The following is an 11736-nucleotide window of genomic DNA, read 5'->3' as shown; positions in this document are numbered from 1 at the left end:
TGTACGGGTCCCGGTTCAGTGAGCACGACGCATGCGCCTCTGCAAGAGGCGGGTGGTTTCGAATGACGTTCGGAAGATCCACCCTCCCGGCTTGCATGTCTCTAGGGTTGTTTTTTCCCCCCCTCCCTTCTCCGGGTGACGGCCTACACACTTGGAAACAGAAAGAACACATGCAGATTATAGCATATGGGCAGAGCCCAAACACACGCAGAGAGGCGTTCCGTATGCACACAGCCTACAGTAATTAGACACGGGAGAATGCACACAAACACGCAGGTGTGCATGTGAGAGAATCCTGCAAAGGAAAGCTTCCAAAATGGACTGGTTCTGAGTTGCAGCTGTGGAAAAAAACAAATGCCATCAAAACTGCCCTTGGTGAGGCAGTTGGGCATAGCAGAGAAAGTTGCTGAATGTGCCATTTTAAGCCCCTTTTCTCCTGGCTGAGTGGTTAGTGTGAAGTGTCAGCAGTCTGTTCTGTGCTTCCCCAAACTCATAAACAGACCCAACATGAGAGATCAGGAAAACAGAAACCAATGAAAGAAGTGACCCAGAAGAAAATACAGATGCCTCCCATGGCTATTGCTCGTCAAAGGGTTGGAAAGTAATCCAGATGTCATTCTTTGATTTCCAACTTTTGTTTTATGTGACAACATTCACAGGTGTGGGCACACATGGCTACACACAACCATGTCTTTAACAGGGACCGAGGCAATTGCCAATGACAACTCTAAAGGCGGCCGCTTGTTTATGGAAGCTTGGTTTTCAAGCCACTCCTCTATCAACCGGCACATAGACCTCCCACCTGCATACCAGGCACTAAGGAATTGGGAAGAGGAACGACTTGCCCGATATGAAGGCAAACAGCGCAAGCATTCACAGAGCGCCTCGTATCAAAATCAAGATTGCACACACACACAACCACCCTGCATTGTAGAACATGGAAGAAGAGCAACAACTATTTAGAACCTCTGGTATAAGAACACGGGCAATGACTAGAGCTATGGCTACAACACATGTAACTATCAGCAATCCACTTTTGACAACAGACACTCAGAGAGAACTACATCCCCCAAAAACGGATGTGTGACAATTCAAAGAAATATGGCCGACCTCAACAAACAGACTGGTGACGCACTTCATGAGCAGAGTGCAGACACCAACAGTATAAACGTGATCTCCCCACCCCAGTGTTTCCATCCTGATGATGTTGGCAGTTAGCCAATGAAAGCTTGATCTTTTAGCAATAAAAACTGTTTCAGTTTTTCTTATTGCATCCCAGTGTTCGCTTAGTTTGTGTGTGTGTGTGTGTGTGTGTGTGTATATATATATATATATATATATATATATATATATATATATATATATATATATATATATATATATATATATATATATATATATATATATACACACACACACACACACACACCTAAATTTAATAAACCTCTGTTAAATTTAACCCCTCTTAAATTATATTATTTAAAAGTTTTATTGTAAGTTCTTTTTTCATCATACTTTGGAACAAAGGAATCTTATTTACCTATTACTCCTATTTTCCCATGCAAGAGAGACTTGTCATACTACAGAGATAAAAGGATATACCCAGCTGCAAATGCTAGAAAAACCATCTCATTGTCTCTTTAGTGTATTGAAATAATTAAAGCCTGTTTTATACCATCAAACCATGACAATAACTTTTGATATGTATGAGTTTCTAGACTACTTTTGTTTCAGCTTGAATCATTAACTAGATGTAATAAGAGTTATTTTGATGTTTAGTCTTCAAAGAACATTTTCATACTCTAGCCTGGGCTACTGCTAAAACATATACTTGCAAAGAAAAGTACCAGTCTTCTTGCCATTTGGATTCGCTAAGCAGCTCTTCAGTTTATCAAGAAAACGTATGATACAACATCAACCTAAAACTGACACTTTTGTCTTTTAACATGTATGGCAGGCAAATATTTTTCAAGGTTTGAAAAATAGCATTTCTGGTCAAGAAATTTGGTAAATGATTGATTTATAGATTTATAGTATAAATCTCCTTATGCATATGCATTGATGCAGTTTAAGAAATTGACTCGGTTTTAAGTTAGCTGCTAGGTTATTGCAAAGCACTGGAAATTCAAGTAAATTTTGTTGGATTAGTAATAAAAATATGCTTTGGTTTAAGAATTAAAAACAACAAAGAGCTCTGAAATAAAAGACAAGATCAGTCAAATGTAGTCCTCAGTTATTAGCTGTAATAATAAAAATATTCCCAATAGATAACCCATCAGGATATATTTTAATAGAAATATTTAATAGATTTTTTAAAAATGTTTGAATTGTTCCAAATCATGTAGGTATGCAGTAACATCCCAGTTGAGGAAGGGTTGTTTGTTTCTGATTTGCTGTTAATTAGCTTTTTTCAATTTTGTATGATTATTACCTCCACTACTGTAATTATTTGATTTTCATTTTGTTTTTATATTGCAAAAATATTAAAAGAGACAGCGGAGGCAAGAGATATGGAAAGCTTCCGTTTTTAATTTGCTCTATCTGCTAATAATGTAGACTGTAATAATTAAAAAAAGAAAAATAATTAGAAAAAGAAAAATCGAAGCTCTTGATTTGTGATATTGTCCTTAAAATGGAAACAAAGGAGCAAAAGCCATTGGGAGAGTGCTTAATTTGACTTGCAAAATGCAGACCAACCTGGTACTTTATATTCAGTCCTGAAACAATTCCCTCCCTGCTTTCTCCACTTCTCCCTCCTTCCCTTGTATATTTTACTTATGATTTTAAAGCATGAGAGCACAGTCTGATGATCTCATTCAAGCTGTTTTCAAGGGGAGAAATTCTTTTAAAAAGCTGGAGGAAAAAAGGTGATGAGGTTAGCACAAATAGGGGAACTGACTTTTAATTAAAGAGAATTTATCTAGTTTTGTTTCTTTTTGGAAACCACTTTTGTGCTTTTTGCTCAAAACTGGAAAAAAATGAAGCTTTGAATTTAGGTCTGATGATTAGAATAATTGGTTATTATAGAAATGGCTCGAAATGTTATGAAATGTAAAGCAAAAGGCTGAGGTATTTTTTTTAATTTTACTGCACTGAAAAAAATTGGAAGTCACCACTTCTCTCTCTCTCTCTCTCTCTCTCTCTCTCTCTCTCTCTCTCTCTCTCTCTCTCTCTCTCTCTCTCTCTCTCTCTCTCTCCTTTTTCTTTTTCTGCATAACCAAGTACTCCTTGAACTTCTGTGCAGCTATAAAGGCAGGATACGAACAAATAAACAAAAACTAACATGAAAGATCTGATTTCTGAGATCATAATCTGATTTTTCAGGGTAGTGACTGCTAATATGAATTGGATTGCACTTCTCAAAGTAAAAATGGCAAACTTTAAATGAAGGGCTTTAAACTGAAACCTATAAAGACTAGAAATGAAAACCCTGAAATAAGAACCTCACATAAAGACTTGTGTTGAAATGGGTGTATGCTGTAATGGTGCCTATTAAACTACTGAGTGGAAAAACAGGAAGAACCTTGGCTCATAAAAGTTCATGGTCTTTGTTCTGTATATACTATACAATATTTAAAGTATGGGAAATAAAGAAGAGAAGTTTGAATTCTTTGTACAAGAATACAAATTGGATTTTATAGCCCCCCTTGGAGCATTCTGCTCTGGCAGAATTAATTTTGACCAGTGGCGTAGCGTGGGTTGTCAGCACCCGGGGCAAGGCAAGTAATTTGCGCTGGGCGGCCGCTGCACTGTCCCTCCCCCAGATAGTCCCTCGCTCTCTCTCCACACCGCACCGCACGCCTGGCAACCCTCCCCTCCACAGTGGGCGGCGACCCGGCAGCTGGATCGGATTCGCACAGCCAGCACTGCAGTGAGAGAGAGTGAGTGAGCCAGGCAGGGGCAGAGAGCTGCGAGTGCGAGCGCACCCCCCCAGATGTCATGCCCGGTGCGGCTGGCCCCCCCTGCACCCCCCACGCTACGCCACTGATTTTGACCATTTTAGTCTCCTGCTAGTCGATGGGCACCTCCCTCCCATTAGTACTAAGTCATAAAGCAATGATAGATGGCACTGCCTAATAAATAAACAATGGAAAAGTTTTTATCACTAATCAAAGTGCATATACAATATGATGATGGTGATTTCTAGGACAGTATGGGGCCAAATGAAATGTCTCTGTCCTCCAAATTCCATTAATAATACTCCAATTTAGGGCATATTGTCTTCAGTAGAAAATCTCTCCAAGAATCTGGCTCAAACAATTATTGTCCTAGATTTATCTATCTTTAATTAGGTCACACCAGGAGGTTATTCTGTGAAATATAGACATTGGTTAGGCACCACTATGAATACTACACTATATAACTATCTCCTGTAACTCGTTGCAATATTTAGATGTTTTCAGGCTTGACGGTTGTTTAATAGTGATAATTTTACACTGGTTTTATAGCTGCATTCAGTGGAGCAAGGTCAACATCGAGTGAGACGAATTGCAAAGTGCCATTTTGCCAGAAAATGGCAAAAACTATTGCAAAGCACTGTCATGTGGCGATGGGACACTGGAACTGGTCATAAATGTGAGCTGGTTGCCAAGCACCTAGTATGCAACCATGTGACCGTGGAGTGGGTGGGGATGTAGCAGTCATAACATTGAGGGTGGGTCATACATAGCATGTTTGAAGTCCGTCATGTCTGCCAAATGGAAATTAAGTGACCAGCTGTTAAGCAAGAACTACCTGTAAAAAGTTTGACTTTTTTTTTTCATTTCTTGAAGTCTGAAAAAAGTACCGATTCTAACAAGTAGTTTTTCCACATTTCACTCACACGTGAATATTATGTGAATAGGTTGCAAAAACGTGCAGTAATTTGGTCCATAGATGGCAGCAGTTTCTAAGAAAGCTCTTTTCGAAGGCCATTTCAGATCAGGAAATGTGCTGGACACAAAGATCAAAATTGTGAGTCAGTCTCTAAACTGCAGTCAACTCCCCTTAAATAGCGCAATTCTACACAAACTACTTGAGAACCAGTTTGGTATAGTAGTTAAGGCATCAGATTAGAAATTGGGAGTCTATGAGTTCTAGTCCCGCCTTAGGCACAAAGCTAGTTGGGTGACCCTGAGCCAGTCACTTTTTCTTAGCCCTAGGAAAGAGGCAATGACAAAAAAGTTTGCCAAGTAAACTGCATGGACTTGTCCAGGCAATCTCTGAGAATTGGGCATGATTGAACAGACGAAGAAGAAGAAAAATGCAAACTATTTACCAACCTTTTCTTCCTAAACAAGTGTTATTTGTTCCAACTTTATCTACACTAGGTTAAATAATAAAGATAATTTTATTTCTTTAAAAATAGCAACATTTTACTACTTTATGTGCAAGCTCATAAACAACAATAGTTCTTCCTGTTAGGGGATAATTTTATGTTATTAATTTTATTGATTGTACTGAAATAAATGACTGAAATAAAGTTCTGTCTGTCTCTGTTTAGTTAAGAAAATATCTCTGAAATGATGACCCAACAGATCATAGGTTGTCTGGTAGGGTGTTATCTTTTTGCTGGTGTGGGCCATAATAATAATAGTAATGATGATGATGATGATGATGATGGAAGGGACCTTGGAGGTCATCTAGTCCAACTCCCTGCTCAGGCAGGAAACCCTGCCTTTTTGAAAATTCTTGCCAAGTTACCTTAAAAACTCACCTATAACTTCCAACCAGCTCACAAAAAGTTCCCAAGGTCTTGCTATATAGATAGTCCTCAACTTATGGCCACAATTGAGCCCAACATTTCTGTTGTTAAGTGAAACATTTATTAAGTGAGTTTTGCCCCATTTTACGACTTTTCTTGCCACAGCTCTTAAGTGAATCTGGCTTCCCCATTGACTTTGCTTGTCGGAAGGTCACAAAAGGAGATCACGTGACCGCGAGACACTACAACTGTAACAAATATGAATCAGTTCCCAAGCACACGAATTTTCATTAAATAGCCATGGGGATGCTACGACGTAAGTATGAAAAACGGTCATAAGTAACTTTTTCAAATCCGTTTTAACTTCAAACGGCCAGTAAATGAACTGTTGTAAATTGAAGATGACCTGTAATGCTTAGGAAAAGCTTGCTATCCCATCTTTCAGCTACCACTTCCTATTCTCTTCAAAGTCACTACTTTAGCTTCCCTGGCTATTCCCTGAAGCGGTATATTAATATATTCTTTTAAAACATCTCACCACTATCTTGACATGGTCTTTCTATATACTCTGCTAGATCTTTGTAGTCAAAAATAAGTACTGATCTATTAACAGTGATCTACTAGAAAGAGTTAGTGCCATAAACTCATGGCTATGATGGTGTGGGAAAACAGGGGACAGAACTAAATTCAGAACAATGCATTACATAATATTGGCAATATTATGTGGCGGATCAAATGAATATTTGCTACTATGTTACAAGATGCCTCATTTTAAATGAATGAAACACATATTCATGACTTTGAAAGTTTGTACGAGAACCTTTATTTCCATTAAAACATTATCGCTTATGAATGATTATTCTAAAAATATATTTCCTGTGTTCTGACCTGATCTTTTTCTTGATAAGACAAGAAAGAGCTAAATGGACCATGGTGTGTGTGTAAAATTTTTAAAAGTGAACAATATGGTATGGATTTTCAAATTATTTCCAGTTGTCTACTAATCACAGAATTTTTTAAAAAGAACTATTTCATAAGGTGTTTGAAGTCAAAATCTCTTTGGCAACTGTAAAACTCACAGCTGGATCAAATGAGCTAGAAAACATACAACTGACTTAATTGTCATGAGTACGGTTAGTAGAAATCTACTGATGTATTTATTATTCTACATATTTACTGTGTAGCAGCCAGCTTAAGAGTTATTCTGTTTCTATGGTGAGTTAGTGAATAGTAGGCCAGTATAAAGCATAGAGGGCTATCTGTTCAATATAAAATTGTCAGAGATACAGGGAGTCCTCGACTTAGGATGGCAACAGAGCCCAAAATTTCTGTTGCTAAACGAGACAGTTGTTAAGTGAGTTTTGCCCAATTTTACAACCTTTCTTGCCACAGTTGCTAAGTGAACCACTGCAGTTGTTAAATTAGTAATTAGTGCTAAGGGAATCTCACTTCCCCATTGACTTTGTTTGTCAAAAGGTCACAAAAGGTGATCACATGACACCCCCCCCCGATACTGCAATGGTCAGAAATATGGCCCAGTTGCCAAGCATCCAAATATTGATCATGTGACAATTGGGGATGCTGCAACAGTCTTAAATGTGAAAAACAGTCATCAGTCATTTTTTTCTGTTCCTTTGTAACTTTGAATGGTCACTAAATGAATGGTTGTAAGTTGAAGACTATCTATAATACAATGTACAATATGTGGGAAATCAGCCCCCCGAGAAAGAAATATTTCTGGGAATATTAAAAGGCAGAATATTATATTTTGCCAAAGGATCTTAAAGGCAGAAACCAACCCCCCCCCCCAGTCTCTCTTCCCCAAACAGAAACCAGGTCTGCAGAAATGCAGATGTGATAATCTTGTCAGAAAGACTGGAGCCAGGAAGCTGGGATTAGAAAGACAAAGATCAATAGAATCAACAATCCCTCACACCAAAAATCCAACACATGACATAGTCATCAGCCCCAGCCCCAGCGAAGCAGTATATGACCTTTGGGACATAATAGGATTAACCTACCACCATCAGAATACCAGAAATGCACACTCAGACTCAGGTCAAAGATCATGCCACAGGAATAACTCCAAACAAAAGCCCAAGAAGGTATAAAAACCTACCACTCCCTGCTACATGTGGTCAGCTTTCCCAGAGCCATCTTTCTGTCTGGCTCTCCTCTTCAATAAACTACAACCTTCTTTCTAAAGCAGTCTCCATTTTGTTTATTCCCAGCTTGGACTGGACCCTGATGAAGATTTTTCCTTCAACAAATACAAAAGCTTCCTCAGATCAACCCTCTCATCTGTTGAATGGAAATTAGATTACAGCCTTCAGATGTGGTTTCTCATTGCTAATAAAGCTGTTCATTCATGTGTTAGGTAAGTGTGAGAAAGATCTCTACTTACGTACCAATGCTCTTTCCATATGCACGAGGATTCTGGCAAAACAAGATTCCTCCACTTTGCCAGCCTTTGCTTTGCAGTTAAACATTTTCATAAACATGAAAGGGCAAAAAAATTGTTCAATGGAAAGGCAACAGATTGTACAAATTGCATGATCAAGTTAGTAAGACAAAGATAAAATCTTTTGATACACTCTTTTCAGAATGGACAGAATCACATGGCCTGCTCCATTAATTAAATCCTTCGATTAAGAGGTATAGTTTTAAAAGGCCTGCAAAAACAAGGAGGAACAATTAGAAATTTGAGTGAATCTGAAAAAGTTGTAAGGCAAAATTTGGAGCAACATTTGGCTGCCAGTCCCAATTAGGTTTGGGGTATGTGTGTGTGTCACCTGAGGGATTGCCAGTAGATAGATGGTTGATTATTCTGGTTGATCAATAGTCAGAAACAATTTAGCCTCAAACTAAGGTGCTGTTGAGAAATTTTAAAAATGCAACTAGCACTCTTTTGGCTTGGCAGATGTGTGCCATGGCCTTCAGGAAATGAAATCTGTCCACATTTGTGCAGGGCACTAGAAAGATCTGACCAGCATGTTATATCTACTCACAAATTGCAACTGCCAGTAACAACAGGGACCTGTCCAGAACTCTCTCACAATAGGTACAGATAGTCCTTGACTTACAACCATTTGTTTAGTGACCATGATGTTACAGCGGCACTGAAGAAGACTTACATCCAGTCCTCACATTTAAAACTATGGCAACATCCCCCTGGTCCCATAATCAAAATTCAGATGCTTGGTGGCTGGCATGTATTCATGATGGTTACAGTATTCTGGGGTCTTGTGATTGCCATTAGTGATCTTCACAGCCTGCTTCCAACAAGCAAAGTCAGTGAGGGAAGACCAGATTTGGTTAATGATTGCATAACTTACTTAACAACTGCAATGATTTGCTCAACAACTGTGGCAAAAATGATTGCACAATTGGGTGCAACTCACTTATCAACTGGCTTGCTTAGCAACAGATATCCCAATCCCAATTCTGCTCAGAAGTCAAAGGAATAGCTGTATGTTAAATTGTTTCAGTTTGACTGGCAAACCTCCAGGCATGTCCAAAGTCCGGCCCGCGGGCCATTTGCGGCCCGCGGGCCGGTTTAATACGGCCCTCAACAGCCCTCCCTGCTGTATGTAAATGCGGCCCTCCCACGGCCCTCCCTTCTGATTGAGGGCCGCCCCTTCGGGAGCTGCTCCCGCCTCCCCCGCCGAGGGGCCGCCCCAGGAAGTGCAGGCCGGCCCAGCTGCCGCCCCCACCCCGCCAGCCAGGCTCCGGGGCTCCACGCGGCTTCCTCCGCCTCCTCCTCCTCCGCCAGGCCTGCTCGGGACCCGGGGCGGCTCCAGTGCGCAGGGGAAGCGCGCGGAGAGCGGATCGCGCCCTCATCCCGGCCGGAGCGCAGCCCAGAGGAGGAGCCGCTGGGCCGGGCATGCCCTGAGCGGCCGGGGGTCTCCGGTCGGGCCATGTGGCGCTGTGGGCGAGGTGGGGGTGGCCGGCGGGGGTCTCAGCCTGCCCGCCCGTCCCACTGAGCACCTTCCCTGCGCGCCGCGGCTGCCCATGGCGGCGGCTCCGGCTCCGGCGGCGCTGGGGCTCCCGGGCACGGGGGCTCCGGCGGTGCCGGGCTGGCCGCTCTGGTACCACAAGGACCTGAGCCGGGCGGCGGCCGAGGAGCTGCTGGTGTGGGCCGGGCGGGCCGGCAGCTTCCTTGTACGCGACAGCGAGAGCGTGGCTGGCGCCTTCGCCCTGTGCGTGCTGTGAGTCCGGGGACCCGCGGGCGCCGCCTTGGGGACGGGCCGCGGGAGGGAGGGAGGGGAGGGGAGGAGGCCAGGGCGCGCCTGCAGAAGACTCCCCCCCGAGGCTGGGCATTCCGTGGCGGCGGCCCCGGAGTCTGGAGCGGGGTCTGTCCAAGCCTCCGATTTCTTTCTTTTCTCTTTCTTTCTTTCTTTCTTTCTTTCTTTCTTTCTTTCTTTCTTTCTTTCTTTCTTTCTTTCTTTCTTTCTTCTTTCTTTCTTTCTTTCTTTCTTTCTTTCTTTCTTTCTTTCTCTCTCTCTCTCTCTCTCTCTCTCTCTCTCTCTCTTTTCTCTTTCTTCTTCCTCTCTCCTGCCTCCATTCTCTCTTCTTCCTTCCTTCCTTCCTTCTTTCTCTCTTTCTCCTTCCCTCCCTCCCCCCATTCGTCCTTTCTCCTCCCTGTCTCCTTCCCTCCCTTTCTCCCCCCCTCCCCCTCTCAGCCCTGCCTGGCGCTGGAGTCCCGGGGGTGACCTTCCGCAATGGAATCCGAGACGACTTTTTCGGCTGCAGAAATGTCAGCCTCCCGGGACGGGCTGGGCGACCCCCCGGCGGGGAGAGGTGACTCCCCTCCCCCTTCTAGTGGCTTTCCCGACTCCGGCCGCGCCGATCTGCCGCTCCTCCGGTGGGTTGAAGGGCCGGCTGCCTGGCCAAACCGCCGCGCTCCTTCCCCTTGCCCCGGGCTTGGCGCGGCGTCTGTGCCGGTGCAGCGAGGCTGACGGTGCGCGCCTGGTCTGGCTGAGCGCGTGGCGGTTCGGCCAGGCAGGAAAAGGTGCAGGAAGCGGCCGCTGCCTGGTAACGGCGCCCGGGCTCACAACGTGGAGGCGGCGAGCAAGCGCGTGCTCAGGGCGAGGCGGCCGCGGTCCAGTGAGGGAAGAGCGCTGAGGGAGTGGCCGGCCGGGCTGCGCTGCTGCCGAGCAAAGCTCGGCTGGGGCGCCCGCTCTGCTCTGCCTGGTGCAAGCTCAGAGACTCTGCCCGCCAGGCCCTTCTCCCGCTCAGCCAGGCCAGGCGCACCGTCAGCCTCGCTACACCGCCTCCACGTTGTGAGCCCGGGCGCCGTTACCAGGCGGCGGTCGCTTCCCGCACCTTTTCCTGCCTGGCCGAACCGCCGCGCTCCTCCCCCCCCGCCCCGGGCTTGGCGCAGCGTCTGTGCCGGTGCAGCGAGGCTGACGGTGCGCGCCTGACCTGGCTGAGCGGGAGAAGGGCCTGCCGGGCGGAGTCTCTGAGCTGGCGCCAGGCAGAGCAGAGCGGGCACCCCGGCCGAGCTTCGCTCGGCAGCAGCGCAGCCCGGCCGGCCACTCCCTCAGCGCTCTTCCCTCACTGGACCGTGGCCGTCTCGCCCTGAGCACGCGCTTGCTCGCCGCCTCCACGTTGTGAGCCCGGGCGCCGTTACCAGGCGGCGGCCGCTTCCTGCACCTTTTCCTGTCTGGCCGAACCGCCACGCTCCTCCCCCCGCCGCGGGCTTGGCGCGGCGTCTGTGCCGGTGCAGCGAGGGTGCGCCTTCTTTGCTGCCGGAGCTGCCCCGGCTTCGAAGCCCTCTGGCTCCCCTGGGCGAAGGCGACGTCCAGGGAAGGGCGGGTGTGTCTGTGTGTGTGTGTGTGTGTGTGTGTGCACGTGCGCGCATTCTGTGTTTCACAGCCATTTTATGGGCTGGGATGTGGGGAGCTGGACAGGGGTAGGTAGGGCCCTGGCCTAGCAGAATTTGTGAAGTGGTGGAAGTGTGTGAGCTGTTACGAGAGTCTGACCTTGTCAAAGTAAGTTTGACAAGGTCAGACTCTCTGGTAACAGCTCACACAGTAAGTTTTTTTTAAATT

The sequence above is a fragment of the Vipera berus genome, assembly GCF_964194415.1.
Source record: "Vipera berus genome assembly, chromosome: 3".
NCBI classification, from domain to species: Eukaryota; Metazoa; Chordata; class Lepidosauria; order Squamata; family Viperidae; genus Vipera; species Vipera berus.
This window is presented reverse-complemented; position numbering follows the sequence as displayed.